The following is a 15,130-nucleotide window of genomic DNA, read 5'->3' as shown; positions in this document are numbered from 1 at the left end:
GGGATTATATGGCCACTGAGATCCCTTCTAGTTCTTAAATTCAAGAATTTTCCTTTCTATTTGACACTTTATAATGCAGAATTCTCTCTTAAACATTTTTACCCAAGTATAGTACAACATATAATATACATTGAAGAAAAAATACAATAGAGCGTATACATCAAGGATAAGCATTTGGGTCCTCAAAAAGGCAAAGATCAAATTGTTTTTATTTTGATAAATATAAAATCTTTAACTCAACTATTTTTGTTGATTAATTTATTTTTATTTTTTCTAGGTAACATATTGATACAATTTTCAGTGATTATTTTCTGACTCTTTTGATCTATATTCTCTTCATCACTCCCACCCTCCTCACTTTTCCAAGACAGAAGATAATATGATATAGGTGAACATGTTTTATTATGTAATACATATTTCCATGTTCATAATGTTGTGAAAGGAGACACACAATGCTTACACTAGAGAAAAATTCATGGAGAAGATGAGGATAAGAATGAAATGCTACAGTCTATATTCAGATGTCATCAGTTCCTTCTAGAGCACTAGTTAGGCTTTTTCATTGTGAGTACTTTGGACCTGTCCTGGATCCTTGTATTGCTGATAATTAAGTCGTTCACAATTGATCACCATCCTTTATTACTGTGTCTATGTACAACATTCTCCCGGTTCTGTTTACTTCACTTTGTATCACTTCATAGAGGCTCACTCAACTGCTTTCTAAATTGAAAATGGAATAGAACAATTGTTTCAACAAATACATAAAATAACATTAATTTCATATTAGGACAGTCGATGAAAAGATATAGAATAGACAAGGAAAAAGAAGAGTGGATGGTTACATAATAGAGACAAATGGAAGGGCAGAGGCAGGAGAAAGACAGTGACAAGTGCTACTGTCCTTTCTCAGATGTGAGGAGAAAGTTGGATACATCTTGATATGTGGAAATATATTTTGAAGTATCTGACTGAGAATGTGGTCAAGTTTTCAAATGCCTGAAACTACTTTTAGTTTCACTTATAGGTTTCCTAAAAAATATGGATAGTAGAAAAAAAGTAATTATTTCTCAAAGAAGTAAAATGTGTATAGATATACATTATTATATATTTATATACATATGTATTATATATAGAAACAGAAATACATACATTCTATGTTCCTTAGGGATCAATGACACTTTCCTGATTCTGTTAACCATGGAAGTAATGTTCCTTTCACTTAAAAAATGCTAGTCTAGTTGTATAGTCTGAAAAAGAACATGAGTCTATAAAATTATATGCATGCATATATGTCTGCATATATACAGGCACATGTATAGTTATATAAATTTACATATCATACATGAAGATAAACACATAAACACACATATATTCATATGTATTTAAATGCATGTGTGTATTTAAATTCACAGCATTATATAATGTTTATCTTTGAATTATGAAATTATTAACAAGGATAAAACTGCATCTGTTAAAAGTATTTTTGAAAGGAGGAAATCTCTAACATCTTGCATTTAGCAAAGTTCCACAATTTTATTGTATTTTGCCTCTTGATCAGCAATTTGACCTGCCTTGGGAACTAATCATCTAGCGTCCATTTTCTTTATATATGTTTTTAAAACAAACTCCCCTCCTTCCCAGACAATATAATTTCATTTCTTTATTGATTACATAAAATCGCTACCATTTTCCCACCGTTGTTTTACATATATATGTAAAATACATATATATGCAGAAATATAAAAAGTGATTTTCAATGTTATTTGAATATTGGTACCTTTTTTAGTTTTACTGGAAGTTGTGGTATGTAAACTACCATGTATAGCATACCCTTCCTGCAATGAAAATCTAGAGGCTATTTCTATTAGCTCTCTGTTATCAATAAACCTGGCCAATTGAAGAAAGCTATAGTTTGTTCAGTCTTCATTATAGTCTTTTAGCTAAAGTACAGTTTTAAAGTCCACCTGCTACTCCTTCTCTGACCACTGAGGGAGGATGTTGTGGTCAGCAAGCCTCTCTCTTTCAGAGGATGATAGTTCTCTTCAGTTAGCACTCTTGGCCAATTACTAGGAAACTTTTATCTGCCTGGCTATTCATAGGAAGTATCAGATACTCAAGATAAGATCACATCTCTTCAATGAATTGCCATTTGAACTCTTTTCTCTCTCTTTTTTTTAAACCCTTAACTTCTGTGTATTGACTTATAGGTGGAAGAGTGGTAAGGGTAGGCAATGGGGGTCAAGTGACTTGCCCAGGGTCACACAACTGGCAAGTGAATGAGGCCAGATTTGAACCTAGGACCTCCCGTTTCTAGGCCTGACTCTCAATCCACTGAGCTACCCAGCTGCCCCTGAACTCTTTTCTCTTAAATTACCTCTTTTGAAGCCCTTAATTAATGTCTCACAAGACACAGAAACTCTAAAACCCATTTTAGCTCTTAATCTTTACCACATTCTTTAACTGAGGCACATATTCTCAGGTCTCTTATTTCTTTTTATGAATAAGGAGATATGTGAAACTGTGATAAGGAAACTACTTTTAACTTTCCATATCATACTTCTCTGTGTAAATGACAGGATCTGTAATGGCTAGGGGGAAAAACACTAAAAAAATGGAGATCCTTGGCTCATATCTCTGCAGAAATATATAAACACATACATACATAGCTTGGTATCTCTGGCCTCTTATTAATAGTTCCTGGCTGAAAGGACTGTAAGAATGAAATGAGACAATGTACATAAAGCACCATATAAATGTGAGCTACTTATTATGGGAAGTGCCTTATATCTCTGAAAAGATTATATGATTCTTTTAGTGTATGAACTCAGACAGATAATTCTGCTTAATATAATGATTTTTTATTGAGGTGTCCCAAACTCATCTTTAAGTATGGGAGTAATGTTTCTACTCTGCTAAGCCATTTCTATTAGAGAGGCTTGGATACAACATTTCATGCCTTCAGTTCTCTATTTTGAGAGGTCAACAAAGCATCTTTAAATCCGGATGTAGTGCATTAAAGTGATGACAGACCTTTTGTCATGTAGATCCCAAGATACTGCTCAAAATGGACCCAGACAGAGTGTCCTGCCAGCAGCTTTACAAATAACTCTTAACTAGAGAGCCTGTGGCAAAGCCCTCTAAATAATTCAGTCGTCCATCACTCTGTGAATCAACAGCTAGAGGAAAAGTCTCAGTCTCCTTGACAAGGCAGACAGGTAGGCAGTGGGAAAGGGTCTATCTTTGGCTGATTTAAGGGATATTTGATAACAAGGCTCTGACGTGGCTGGCTGCCTACAGAGAATTGCCAGTATTCTCCAAGCCAGCACTATTTCTCCCTGCCTGTCACTGACTTTCCAAAGCCAAGCAAAAATTTCTGCTTGGTCCTCAAAGAAGACAAGAAGAGCAGCACCCAGAAACAAAACAAAGATAGAACAACAAGAAGCAGAAACATGTGAAGTCCATTCAATGTCATTGCCTAAATAAAGCTTCTTAGACAGATTAATGAAGTGAATCTGAAATAATTTGAATGCAAGGAATCAAGGCCAGGGTTCAAAATAGAAGTGCTCTTAGGACTCAAATGGAATCTATTTGATTGCTTAGATCTTTTTCTTTTAAGATACCGTGCCTACTGGCCACATGCAGGGACCTCAATAATATGAATTCTGGGGATAGTTCTGAATCCTCTCTAGTGTCAGGGCATGTGTAGTCATACCTCAAACTAAATGCCCAATAAAGGCTATTTCCTCATTTATTATGAATGCTTTATGCAAATTAGCTTAAGATATCAAAATCTTTTTTAAACCATTTAAATGAAGCATTTATTTAATCCTCCAAACACTCTCTTTCAAAAAACATTTTTAAATGCTATTTTAACAAATGTGCATAGTCTGGCAAAGCAAATTCAGTCTTTGGCCATGTAAAAAAAATGTGTGTCTCATTCTTTATCTTGAATCTATTATTTTTCTATCTGAATATGGAAAGTATTCTACTTCAGAATCTAGAGTTGTGGATAATCATTGATTTGAACAGAGTTCTTAAGTCTTTCACAGTTGGATACCATTACATTATTCTTGTTGTTAATTTATTAAATTATGATCATGATTTGGCTTAATTTACTGTTTCAGTTCAGAGATCTTTGTGGGATTCTCTGAAAAAAAGTCCCCTTTGTTATTCTATCTGGCATAATAGTTTACAATTATATACTTATAAGTAGTTCAGCCACTTCTCATTTGGTGGGCATACCCTACTTTCCCATTTATTGACACTAACAAAAGAGGGCCAAAATGTTAAGAAAAGATAGATAGATAAATCGACCTAAATATAGTTAGTTATACTATACCTTGACATGTGTTCCTAAAAATTACTATTATATACAAAATTGTGTAGTAAAAACCTTAGGACAAAACAGATAGCAGAATACTCAAAAACATTATCAGTGGCGCATAAAAAAAGATAGTGAGCCAATAATGATAGCAGTTTTATATGTGTTAAATGGTTGAGAAATACATAAATAAAACAATAAATAAAGGTAGTGTTTACAATTTTGTACTACTGTCCAGATGCTACTGAGCTTGTGTCCAAGTACTTTTAGAGCAGCCCAGGCTGGTAAAGTATAGTAGCTTCAGGTAAGAGAGTAGTGTCACTTGGCTCCATCTCCAAGCAAAGGACATCAGCTAAAGTGGAAGATGGGAGAAGGATAATTTTAGATTAGCCCTACTAAGTTGACAGCTTCTACTATACAAGGAGATTGATGGCATATAACACATTGAAAAATACCTGAAGTTTTCTGTGGAAGTGAGCATGAGAAGGATGTAGCTTATGAGTTATTGTGAAGGGATACAATTTTCTGTATTTTATTACTGTCTCAGATGAAATCATACATAAATAAACACAAAATCTGTGTCATGGTCAAATTGCTCCTTAATATAACAACTGAGTTAGAACAAATTTTTGTTTTCAAAATGTGTTTGTAGCAGAATCAACTCTGTATATGTATACATATATATGTGTAAATATGTATGTTTTATTTTTGTTGATCAGTTTTTTCATTTATTTCTATTTCTTCATGATTCCATTTGGAGTTTTTGATGAAGATACCGGAATTGTTGCCATTTCCTTCTCCAGCTTATTTTGCAGATAGGAAACTGAGGCAAACAGTGTTAAGTGATTTTTCCAGAGTCACACAACCAGGAAGGGTCTGAGACCAGATTTGAACTCGTGAAGATGAATCTTCCTGAGTCTACCTACCCTACATATATATATATATATATACATATATATATATATATATGATGTCCTTTTCCTTGATATCTTTTTTCCCAGTATAATTATTGATGATTGTTTTACAGAATGACTAGAATATTAGCTCACTAACAGTGCATTAATGTCATTATTTTTCTGAAGGTCCTCCAATATTTGTTATTTTTTTTTATTTTTGTCAGTCTGATAGGTAGGAGGACAGACTTTGATGCTGCTTTGATTAGCATTCATCAAATTATTAGTGATTTAGAGTAGTAGGTTTCTCATTTTGGTTACCATTTAGGCTTATTCCAAAATATAATGAAAATATAAGATCATCAAACAATGCTGCAAGAAGAAAATCAAGGCCAAATCCAAATAGCCCATAAACTGACTTGTAGTAGAATATGAGATTCTCAGACAATGGTTATTTTATTTTGATCTTTGTATGCCCAGCACCCAACATAATGGTTGGCACTTAGTAGGTATTAAGTAAATTTTACTGAATTGAATTTAGTAGAATTCTAAGATTTAGACTTTCTCTTTTCTCCATCATGTCATCTGTGTAACTATTTCTATTTCCTTTCTTCTCATTCAATGGGTCTATGAATTTGTAAGGGAGTCAAATCAGTTGACAGCATTTTCTTGGGAGCATTTATCAGGATTCAGGCTTCCATTAAAAAAAAAACAACAACAAAACCTCAGTGCAAATCAGGACTTAATCCTTCCCATGCATACAGTTACTATGTTACCCACATATAACTGACTTTATTGATAGCTGGGCATAATTATCTTTAAACCATTAGTTTGGGGCTACTTGATTCATTTGATTTTACGTGAAAACGAAACTAGAACCATTAATGTGTCTCTTTTTATTACATTTAATAGAATTAACTGAGATTTTGGTATATATTTAAATATTTCATTTGGGCCTTCAGTAGTGCTCTGAAGCTCACAGATATTTGAAACACAGAATATCATACACATTTATGATGCATATAACTCTTTTAACTTATGGTAAAATGTTATTCCTCTTAACTTTAAAAATTACTCAGCTGTAGCTGACTGCTGCTCTCCCTTAAACATTTAATCTTTTAAATTATGTGTATTTAAAGAGATTTACCAAGCTGTAAATCTTTAGAATTTATTTCACATTAAAATGTATATCTAAAATGCTATTTTTTCTATGTACAACTTCTTTCTGCATTTTTGATTAGCTGTGTGCCAGGATGTTGGAATACCAAAATCACCACAGTGCATAATTTTTTAGGAAATAGGTAATGATAATGCTCATAAAATGCTCATTAATAACAGAATAGTTTACCTAGCAGATCTAATACCCCATAACTTTAGAGTTAGTAGGACAAATGTAAACTATGAGGACAAAAAGAATATTAAATCATACAAACCCTTAAAACAAATCATATCATACTTTAACATCATTATCATCAGTCAAGTTCAGTGTCTAAAGTGAATAGTGGCTTGGTCATTTTTTATTTTGGACTTTAACCCATTTTATAGGAGCTCACTTCTGTGTATGTGTACTATTTGAAATTTGATGTATACAGCAAAAATAAATGGATATTGCTGAGATAGAATGCCCAATTTGAATGTCTGGTCAAAATCAGTTGCTAAAAGAATTGTATTCATTCTTTCCCCAGTTATTGGCAAACCCAAATGGTCACAATGATTTTATATCAGCTAGCTTTTATTATGCTCATAACATGGTTCTCCTGGGTTTGTTGGCAGCTCATCTTCATTTTATTTCCTTTGATTATTTAATCATTCATCAAGGTCCCTCTCTCCAGTTCTACATGGCCTGGTAATAGAACCATATTTTTCTAAGCATAAGGTAACTGACTTCATAAAATACCTTTGCTTTCAGGGCAATGTTTAATTTAAGATGATTGATATGCCCTTTTTCCACCTCCATCAATAGAATAGAGGCCAAAAATCAGTAGTGAGGAGGTTAAATGACATAATATGGTCTAATATAGAATTTTTCCCCAAATAAGAAAATTTCAATCCTTCCATAAAGGTTTCTTCTATTTCTCCTCACTTTGATAATTATTTTGCACTTACCACTATATTCAGTATAGGTTTCAAAATCCAGAAGATACAACTGGTCCTATGGATTCAGTAGATAGTAACTTATCTTTCTCACTACCTGATTTGTTTCAGTTTTTACCTTGTTTGCTTGGAGAATGGTAGGGATTCTTAACTAAGTTAAAAGAACTCTAGGAAAGGATAATTCTTCACTTTTAACTTCCTGTTTTCATCATCATCTTATTCAAAGAAACAATAGGCTTTAAACTTTACTCTTATGTCACTGAGCTACAGAAAGGATGACATAACCATCAGACTTGGATGTCCTTTTCTTATGTCTTTCTTTGATGTTATAGAAATCGTTTTAAAAGTAAAAAATCTCCACCCCCAACCAAATCAGCCTGCTGTGGGTATCAGAAATCCATGCATGGGCTAGCCTGAAGTGCGAAAATAAAAGAAAATGAGGTCTGTGAGAGGGTTCAATTTCTTATTAGCTTGCTCTTAATCCTAACAGTGGGTTTCTCATTTTTCAAACTGCTTTGGAAAAATTAGTGAAATTCTATGATGATAAATGCCATAGGAAGTTTCTCTAAGGTCCACATGTTTATATGAAGAGGAATATTATCAGTGGAGCCCTCACTATCACAAATCCACATAGTCTATTCATCTTCATGCTTCAGGGCATAAATTGGTTACCAGCTGACTACTGGAAGACATTTTCCCTTGGTACATTCTGATGCTATGTACTAGAAGAGATTTATGCCAAATTTTACAAGCACTGGCTGTTTTCAAGGCTAGAGTCCTAGGCTCACTGAAATTGCTAGAGTGATCCTATGGAAATGTCTGGTTCCTCAGGAAATACATATTAGCAACACCTCAGGCCATCATTTTACCCCATTTCCAGAATGACCTACATGAAAGAGCGCATGGAATTCTGATATTTGTAGTAACCATAAAAACTATAAGGATGAATTTTGTAGTGATGTTCTTTAGCAGTATTCAGTTAATATTACATAGTCCTCATGCAGAGTCTTCAGATTTTATCAGCTGTGAGTGGGTAACCAGCAACTTCTAGTGCAGTCATACAAAGTCTAGCTTATGTAGAAGATAGAGGAAATTTAAGATAATGAGAAGTGATTCTATGCTTTTGGTCTCACTTTCCCTGAGCAAGTTCATATTAGATATTCTGGAGTAATTGTGACTTTCCCAGGCATAAAATAAAGCCCATCTCAGTGGGTAATTAAGCTAAACATTCTTTATATAAAATTGAGTTGATATTACCCAAAACATTTTGATGACTTCAAGTTCACAACAGAGAGCCAATATCATCTGAGACCACATGTAAGTTTTAGTGACGAAATGTTAAATACATCTTAAATTTGTGTTTGAATGCATTGTCATCCATTGCTACGTAATTCCTATTTAGCTCATGGGAGGAAGAAGAAAGATAGCGGTGTAAAGAAGGAGTGATCAGAACACCTTTACCCTGCCCCTATCCTATAAGCTTTTATGAGCGACTACCTCAAATACTTGTGCTTTGAAATAGAGACAATAAACCTGCTAAATTCATGGAATGAATTTTTTCCATGCTACAATGTTTTAGCACCTGAAAACTGCCTGGCACAGAAGATCTACTTGATCTATGGGATTTTGAAACTGTTGACATAGGATTATTTAAACTATAGAACCTGAGATTTCCTTAAAATTAGAAAATGAAAGTTATCATTATATTAATTAAAAAGGAAAAATTTACTAAAATATTGTTTTTAGAAAATTTTAAATATGCTGAAGTTTTCTAACCTCTGAACTAGATCTTTACATCACAAAAATACAAGATCTTAATCTAGCAAAGGGGAAAACAAATCCTCCTTATCAACAGTGTGCATTTTAATAATTAAATGATAGATAGTTTCACCTAGGTGTTTCTATGTTGATTCTGACTCAGAATTAAGTCAGACATAACTATTTCCTTCATGAAATCTTCCCTGATTCCTCAAATTAAAGGTGAACTTTAAATTCACAAGATCATTTTTTTGGACTATAATTCTGACTTTCAAAAACTCAGAACATACACAAAACTATCTCTAGAGAGAAACTACTGGTGGTGGACAACTTAAATGATCAAATAAACTAATAAATAGGTAAATAAATGAATAAGAATTCAAGGAGATATGTATAGTATCAACCATAGTGCCATCCATAAAACTAAGACTGATTATGGTATATAATGCTGCATATATTCTTTCAACTAAATGAATCACCTCTACTTAGAACCATAGACTGAAAAAGCCCAGTTGGAGTAAAGTCTTTATAATCTTATTCTATTTGTATTATTTAATATATTTTATTTATAATTAAATATTTCCCAATAATCTGTAAAAATCAACACATTTTTAAAAATTTGCATTCTATATATTCTTTCTCTTACCCATTCCCCTTTCTTAAGAAGTCAAGCAATTTTTTATTGATTAGACATATGGGGTCATGCAAAAAATATTTCCATGTAAGCTATTTTGCATGACAACAGACCAAATAAACCAAGAAATGTAAAGTTTAAAAAATGTAAGCATCAATCTGCATGAAGAGTTTATCAGTTCTCCCTTTGAAGGATGATAGCCTTTTTCATCATAAGTCCTTTGAAACTATTTTTGAACATTGTCTTCACCATGGTAGCTGAGTCTTTGATCAGCCTTAGAATCTTGCTGCTATTGTATAAAATGTTCTCCTGATTCTTCATACTTTCCTTTGCATACATTCATATACATCTTCCAGGTTTTGCTTTAAACCACCTCCTTGTCATTTCTTATAACATAATAGTATTCCATCACAATCTTTTGCCACAGTTTGTTCAGCTCTTCTCCAATTAATGGGTATCTCCTCCATTTCTAATGCTTTGCCATTACAAAAGCAGTTGCTATAAATAGTTTAGTACAAATAAGTCTTTTCCATTTTCTTTTATCTCTTTGGGACAAGTATTTCTAGGTAAAAAGTTATGCACAGTCTCTTATCAGATATTCAGGCATAGTTCCAAATTGATCTACAGAATTCTTGGACAAGTTTGCAATTTTACCAACAGTGCATTGGTTTCTTAATTTTTCCACATCTTAAGCATGGATAATTTATTTTTTTCATTATTTTAGCCAATTTAATAGGTATGAGATGGTATCTCAGAGTTGTCTAAATTTGTACTTCTCTAATCAGTCATGATTCAGAACATTTCTATATGACTAATGATACCTTTTATTTCTTCTCCCGAAAACTTCCTTTTCATATCCTTTGACCATTTATCAACTAAGTAAATTTGACTCAGCTCCCTATATATTTGAGAACTGATGTCCAAGAAATGTGGTATAATTACTCCTCCCTGCCCAGATTTCTATTTTCCTTCTAATTTTGGCTGCATTCATTTTGTTTGCACAAAAGTTTTTTTAAATTTCATATAATCAAAATTATTCACCTTATTTCCAATAATACCTTTTTACTCTTGTTTAGAAATAATCTCTTTCCTTATGCATAGGTCTAACAGTTACACTTTCCTATTTTCATCAAATTTATTTATGAGATCACCCTTTATATCTAAATCATGTACCAGAGGGTATGAGCCAAGATGGAAGAGATTTACCTGATCTCTCCAAAATTTTATTTCCTCAATTACTTTTTCTTGTCTTCTTGCCATAACTTGCATTTCTCATATAATATTGAAAAACAATGGTGATAGTAGATATCCTTGCTTTAGCCCTGATCTTATTGGAAAGGTTTCCAGTTTATCCCTATCACAGATAATGTTTGTTCTTGTTTTTTAATAGATATTACTTACCACTTTAAGGAAGGCCCCATTTATTCCCAAGCTTTTAGTGTTTTTAATAGGAAAGTCATTATATTTTGGCAAAGATATGTATAATATGATTTTATACTGCTGTACACAAAGGAAAGATAAATTATGATAAATATATCAATCCAGGTAAGCAAACCTCAAGAACTTTGAACATATATAAATATTTAGCAGGATAGATAAGATAAATCCAGAGAATGAGAGAATTATTTTGGTGGTACAGGCTTAACCTATGCATTCACAGTCATTCTAGATGGATGTGGACATGGTTGGCAATTTGTAATTCTCTCTTCCCCTGGAAAAAAATAAAGATAGTCTAAGGATAAATAGAGATAGATAAAAAACTATATGGTTATCTTTCTGTTTACAAGATAGCAAAAAGATTTATTCAGGTTCTAACCTACTTATTTTTCCCTGAACTAGGAAACATAATTTTCTTACTTTGAGTTGGAGTCTCCTGTGAGGCCTATGTGCCTGCAGGCACAGTGGGGTATTGGTGCAAACCCATCATGGATACTTGGATTAATTTCATATACTATTACAGTACCCATCCTTTTGACTCCAGATATAAAATATTTGCAATGACTACTACTAACCTTATTATGATGTTAATTTTGACCTGTCCCCCACTCTAGTATGTCAAAGTAGAATGCAATACTTAGAGTTGCCTTCAAACCAGTCCAATCTTCTTCCACACTATCATGGAGGGAAGATGGAAAGAAGAACTACATTTTAAATGTACCTGGGTAGTTCAGTACTATAGATCCCAGGTAATTTTGTATAAGACATTTTGCCAGATTTTTAATATCTTATAGTCTATTTACAAGAACTTTCTTTAATTTCCTCCTTACCACCGACCAGGGTCAGTTCTTATGACTTTTATGGAAGACATTTCTTTGAAAATTGGGCAGTTTTCATTTTATCCCACTCTACTTAGTACTGTACCCTGAAACCAATCTCTATTCCAGTCTGTACATGGACCATTTAGGAATGCCCTTGAATGGCCTAGTTTGTTTCTTGGGCCAGCCTGAGGTAGTAGCCATGAAGCCATCACTTTTCCTGGCAACCTTATTCTATTCCCACAAATTATCATTGCTAATTTAACTGTGACCATAATTTATCTGTTTTAGTTGATGGTTATCTCCATATACAATGGAGAACCTCTGTCTAATGTAAAAAGTTGCAGAATGCTGTCAAAATATGATATTATTAATACATAAGAAAAATTTATCACTCATATAAAGACTTATTGAAAAATATTAGATAAAATTCCTATCTGGGCCTATATTTGGAAAAATGGACATGTACAAACATGTATAGAGACATAGGAATTATAGTTGGCATGTATAGAGAGCCAGCTCTATATGGTAGGGGTCCTGAGTGGCATTTAATGGCATCGAATTGAAAAGACAGGAAACAGAAAATGAGAACAGCCAGACTAGTGGTTAGCCATAGCTGCTCCAACTGCTATGGAGTTTGGAGTTTATTTATATACTGGTTTCAAACAAAGAACACAGAGAAAGAATCACAGCTGTGAAGGGGTTACAAATCAGACCCAAACCCATTAAAGTCTAAAAAGTAGAGAGATAGGTACAAAGGCAAGGGCCAAATTCCAACCACCAATTAGTAGGGGGTTAATTCTGGCAGCAGAAACATATTTCATACAGGTTTTTACTAATTGCTTCCTGTTCCCTAGATTTATAGGACTGTACCTGGTCAGATAAAGTCTGAACTAGATTGTCTGGCTCCAGCCATATCTAAGTAATATTTTTTAGAGTTCAGGCTTCTTAATTATCAAGGAGAAAAATGGTGAACTCAGTAGCTGCTGGTCTGCTAAGGACTCAAAGCTTTCCAATAAGAATATTAAGAAAAGGTGGGGATCTGAAAATGAGTCAAAAGAGGAGTCTCAGATTTTTTACCTTAGATGGCTCATTCTGTCTGCTACCTGACATGCAGTGCAGAAAAAAATCATACACACAGTTTTACTTGCCAATGATTTTGTAATGGGATCCAGATAAAATATCTATTACAGACTCTATTTCTCTAAATGACTCCCAATAGCTTCTTGGAGGGCAAGTTGTTTTTGGATTAACCAACCTGCTGGTACCAGAGATTTTCAGGGCTCAGGTGACCAGGACCAAACACAAAGACTGCCTCAGCCTAGATTGGTCATGTAGGGAATCCAGATAACAGTCCCTATCCTGACCCTATTTCTCCAATTGGCTCTCTACAGGAATGGACTTTAACAACATAAACTGACCCATATCTTTAATGTATCCTAATTGTAGCATATTTGACAAGTAATCAGCTAGTCTGCTTGTAAGGGAGAAAAAGGAGTTTTATGGGTTCAATATATTAAAGGTGGTCGCCAGAGGATTAAACTATTATCAATCCTCAATTAAGAATAATCTCAAATCAAAATTGACTTTTATGGAAGTTTATTTACAATCAGGAAGGTTGAAGGTAGGGAAATTGAGAGAGAAAAACTCTGGCCCGGACCAGAGGCCTGGACCAGGTAAGAATTTAGAGGCCCAGCAGAGGGGCACAGAGCTTAATTAAACAAGGCTTCTAGCCACAAGGCCTTTTACAATTAGAGAGGCAAGAGAGGCCTCCTTGAGGCTAGAGCCTCCAGAAATATCAAGGGAAGAGAGAGAGAGTCAGCGTAACTTATCCACATGACAATTCAAAGGGATGCAGTCTGAGGTCTCACCAGAGTCTCAGCATTCCAACACTCCTCCATGAACCAGAAGAGGTCCCCATCAGATACTCTCTTCCACTGAGGACCTTCACTGACTGAGGACCTTCACCTTTTAAAGGGGTCACTTATGCATCACTTCCTGTTCCTCCCTCCTAATTTGCATGTCCAATCACAATAGACGATTCTCATAGTACTGCCTAGGGGGCAGTCAGTTGATTCTAGCACACTTGGGTTATGGACCTCCCAGAATTAGAGGTGTTCTCACATTTGGTGATTAAATCTAAAGATGGGCAGTGTAGACTTAATCTAATTATCACACTGCTTGAAGACCTTCAGAAAATGGGGAATATGCCAACTCTCAAGACAGCCTACTATACTTTGGATTGGTTCTATTTATTGAGAAGTTTATCCTGATTTCAATCCTAAATTTGTCTAAATTCATTTTATAACACTTAAAACATTAATTCCCTAACTGTTTTGGAATTGTTCTAGTCTCTCCCTCCCAGAGGCATCAGGTTCTCCTATTGAAGAAAGATAGTTTCTACTATCTTGCCCCAGAGTCCAGAATAAATCAGAATTTATCTTTTATTACCAGAATCGCTTGCCACTTTCTTCTGTAATCAGTAATTTTTTTGCCATTGGGCCCCTTGCTACACTTTGAGAGGGAGCAATGGGTTAAATTCACTCAGGCAGCTGATAGTCCCTCTATCTCAAATACATAACTATCTATATAATAAAAATTATACAATATTTGTTCATGTATTACAAATGTAGAATACATGAAGAAGTCGGTAACAAAATAACAAGAACTGGTATTAATATCCCCCAGCATGTATCTCATTGAATTCTCACAATGAACTCATGAAAAAGGCATAATAGACAGTATTAATTAAATTTTACAGATGAGAAAAGTGATACCCAGGAAGTAAAGTGCTCCATTTATAGTTATAAGGTAGTAAGTTGAAGAAGTCACAGCAGTACTGATGACATTATAAAATATTGTAGTTGGAGTAACTAAAGTTCATGATAAGAAAGAAAAATAAATTTAGTAGTAGTAAGTCAGTGGGTTAAATGGAATAGGAGGACATTATGGTCAGATATAGAAATTTTAGAGTTCTCAATCACAGATTGTGAGTGATGGTAAGATCAAGTTTATGACCATCCTCATATAGCTAAGAAGCAATTGAAGAGTCACTCATGGGAGCTGAGTAATCATTTGCATGTGTATGATGTAACTGTGTTTTGAATTCAAGTATTTTTATAACCATATCTAGCATTGTAACCTTCTCTCAGCCCCATCACTTTCTTCCATTCTG

The sequence above is a fragment of the Gracilinanus agilis genome, chromosome 2, assembly GCF_016433145.1.
Source record: "Gracilinanus agilis isolate LMUSP501 chromosome 2, AgileGrace, whole genome shotgun sequence".
In the NCBI taxonomy this organism is placed as follows: domain Eukaryota; kingdom Metazoa; phylum Chordata; class Mammalia; order Didelphimorphia; family Didelphidae; genus Gracilinanus; species Gracilinanus agilis.
Note: the sequence above shows the minus strand (reverse complement) of the source record.